We start from the raw sequence: 3,732 nt of genomic DNA, 5'->3' as shown, positions 1-3,732 counted from the left end.
CCGCAGTGGGTGGGGTGCGGGGAGGGGGCTGGCAGCCGGCGGGGCCCCCCTGCCAAGGAAATGTCCGTCCTCCTTTCATCGGGGGAGGCTTGGCCTGCTTGGGAGTGATGGATGGCCCTTGGAGCGGCTCCCGGCCTCTCTCGCGCCTGCCTGCCCGGAAAACGATCCCCGGGATGCGGCCCCGCGGCAGCGTGAGAAGGGGCTGGGGCTGGGCCAGCGCCTCGGGAACGGCCGGATGAGTCAGAGCAGGATGCCCTGAGTGGCCCTGAGCTGCGTCACCGCCTCCAGAAGGTTCCAGAGCCCCCCAGCTCCTGGTCACACAGCCTCCAGAAGGTTCCAGAGCCCCCCAGCTCCTGGTCACACACCGGCCAGAAGGTTCCAGAGCCCCCCAGCTCATGGTCATTGACCAGCCAGAAGGTTCCAGAGCCCCCCAGCTCCTGGTCACCCACCGGCCAGAAGGTTCCAGAGCCCCCCAGCTCCTGGTCACCCACCGGCCAGAAGGTCCCAGAGGCCCCCAGCCCTCTGGCACTCCAGTGGATCCTGTGCTCAGCACCGTGGTTGGGAACCCCAGCCCCAGGCTGGGCTGTTCCAGTCCCCAGGAGTGGGGTCCCTGAGGCCCCTTGGGGTTGGGGAGGGTCCGGGGGACAGTGGGACCTGTAGGGATCGGTGGGGGCTCGCAGGACCTGATGGGGGCCAGTGGGGGCTGGTTGTGACGATGGGGTTAGGGGGGCAGAGGGACTGGAGGGGACTGGGGGGGCTGGAAGGGGATCCTCTCATCCAAGTCTCTCCGCACCCCTGGCACCCAGGAAGGGATTCCCATGTGAGGCTCCCAGGGCTGTTTTCCGGCCCAGCAAGCCTGGCAGCTCTGGGAGCCCCTCACCTCGGCCCAGCTCCCCTCTGGGCCCAGATTTGCCCTGGATAAGATGGGAGGTGGTGGCACCGGAGCCCTGACACACTCGGGGCATGAATTACTGACCTGCGGGGGGGGGAATGCAGCAGCAGGAAATTTGGGGGTGATCATGGGGTTAGGGGGGCTCTGGGGGGGTAGGGGGACTGAAGGGGACTTGGCGGGGCTGAGTGGTGTGGGGCTGGGGGCTGCGGCAGGCTTGGGGGGGGAACGAGGGGAAAACGGGGCACGGCAGAGGGGAGGGAGTGGGAGGGATGCGGGGAAACGAGAGGGATGTGGGAGGGAGGGGAGAGATGCGGGCAGGGATGCAAGGAGGGATGCAGGGAAATGGAGGGGAGGCAGGGAAGGATGCAGAGGAAGATGCAGGGAGGGCTGCTGGGAGGGAGGGGAGGGGTCAGAGGAGGGATGCGGGGAGGGATGGAGGGGGGCAGGTGGGAATGCGGGAAGGGCTGCAGGGAAATGGGAGGGATGGGAGGGATACCGGCAGGAACGCGGGGATGGGAGCAGGGAAGGATGGGAGGGATCAGGTGAGCGATGCGGGAGGTATGGAACGGATGGGAGAGTTGCAGGCAAACGGGAGGGATGCCGGGATGTGGGAGAGAGGGGAGGGATGCAGGGATGCGGGTAAGGATGCAGGGAGGGATGCAGGCAGGATGGATGGGAGCTGGCAGGCGAATGGGAGTGATGCAGGGAAGGATGCAGGGGGCCAGGAGGACGGCAAGGAGCCAGGGAGGATGCAGAGGAACCCCCACAGCCACAGCAGGATCCTCGCTGGGATCAGACACAAAGCTCCCGGTGCTGCTCCACGCGGAGCCAGAGGGAAGAGCAGGATGGACAGGATGGATCCGCAGGGAGCCGGACGGAAGGAGCAGGATAACCCTGCCGTGCTCCTGGCAGCAAGAAACCTCTCAGTGCCCAGCAGAGTAATTTACAATATATACTGTATATTTATTATAATTGCACCAGCTCACGGCATCTACAGCTGTACTCACAACCCAGAGAGAGAGCGCACGCGCGACAGGAAAATACTGAAGTATTTCTACAGAGTATTTGTTCCAGTTGGCTCCCTCCGCGGCAGGAGACAGAGACTGTAAAAGAGGAAGACTGGAATTTTTCCCTGATGTGCTGGCTGCTCCGCGGCGCCGCTGCAGGCGGGGCTCGGGTGTTCGGGAGCCGCGGCCCCACGGGGGCTGCAGGGCCGGGGCTGCGGGGAAATCCCCCGCTGCTGGCTCGGGTTCGGGTGTTGGCAGGGGACTCCCCCATATCCCAGCAGGGCCGGGGCTCCAGCGGCCAGTCTGAGCTTCCCGTGGGGCCGTGGCGGGACGGGGGCTGTGGGGCAGCAGCTGGAATTGCTGGGATGGTTTTCGGGGCCCGTGGCTCAGGGTTTGTGGGGATGCTGGGGGAACTCATGTCCTCCCTCTCCCCGGGCTCCAGGAGAGCAGAACCCTTTGTCTCCTCCTCCTGCCACAGTCACGTCCTGAGCTGCCACCCTGCCCGGTGCTGGCACGTGGGGACACGCCGCACCATGGAGTGCCACCGGTGTGTCCCCTCCTTACCTGTTCACCCCATTTCTAACACCTCTGCTTGTTCAGGTGTCTTTGCCAGCGGGTGGCTGGGACACCCCGGGGCTGGCACCCCTCACTGGGATTTTTCTCCAAGGGCTGGTGAATCCTCAGCCTGTGGCTGAGCCTGGACACGCCAGGCTGGGGAGGCTGGCCCTGAAGTGCCCCTTCGCTCCCAACTCTGCCCTCTCGGGTCCTCTGGATCATCAGGCCAGGGCTAACGAGGCTGAGCTGCGCTCCAGAGGATCCTCCCGATCCCGGCAGGCTGGAAACCAGCGCCAGAGCCTGCCTTTCCATGGGGGCAGCGGGTTAATCCGGGCAGCTGCTCTCCCACCCAGGGAGGCTCATCGCCATTGTCCTGCTCCAGCCACCCGGAGAACGCGGGGCCAGCGGCGTTAAACACCGACAGCCCGGGGCCGCGGCTGTCCCCAGCGCCTGGGGGGATTTTTTTTTTCTTTTTTTTTTGGGAAATCAGCAAAATCCTGCAAAAGCTGGACGGCGGGCCAAGCCCGGGACCCTCCTGCCTCTCTCTTCCCATAATTCAGTTTAAAAAGCAGCCACTTTTCCCCAGAGCAGGAGGGGACAGGGGGCTGCGAGCCCAGAGGTGGGACAGGCCATGCCAACGCCAGAGGATGGCTGCATGCACCCCTGCCCAGCCCCAGCCCTGCAGCTCCCTCCTGCCGGGGCTGACAGCTCGCTGCCCCCACACTGGGCGGGTGGGTGGGTGCCAGGGCCGGCTCCTGAGCTGGGACAAGCAGCGTTTTTCCCTGGATCTCCTCGCTTGGGAAGAGAATTACAGGCGCTGCTGGCTTTGTTCATCCATGGCTCGGCGTGTGCTCAGGTCTGGGGGGACCCCAAAATGTTTTGCAGAGCCCCTGTTCCCCCCATGACGCCCTGGGGATAACTTTGCTGGGGGAAACAGGGCCTTGCTCACCTCTGGCTGGCATCACACCCTCCAGCTGAGCCTGCCCCCCCGCCCACCTCCCCGGGATGCTCTTGTGCTAAAAAACAGTCAAACAAAAGCAAAAAAGCACAGGGGGACCCCAGGGGTGTCCCCAGCCACCCCCACCCGCTGGCCCCAAGGTCTCTGCAGAGCATTTGTTCCCTCGCTCTGTGCTCGCCCACCCCTCCCCGCCCCACCCCGGCACTCGCAGAAATAAGAAGAGATCCTCCCCTTCCCCACCCCGACCCCAAAACACCCCGGAGCGGGGGGAGCCCCCACCTCCCAGGGCGTTCCAAGGACCCATGTGAGTTCCCGTCCGC

The sequence above is a fragment of the Motacilla alba genome, chromosome 19, assembly GCF_015832195.1.
Source record: "Motacilla alba alba isolate MOTALB_02 chromosome 19, Motacilla_alba_V1.0_pri, whole genome shotgun sequence".
In the NCBI taxonomy this organism is placed as follows: domain Eukaryota; kingdom Metazoa; phylum Chordata; class Aves; order Passeriformes; family Motacillidae; genus Motacilla; species Motacilla alba.
This window is presented reverse-complemented; position numbering follows the sequence as displayed.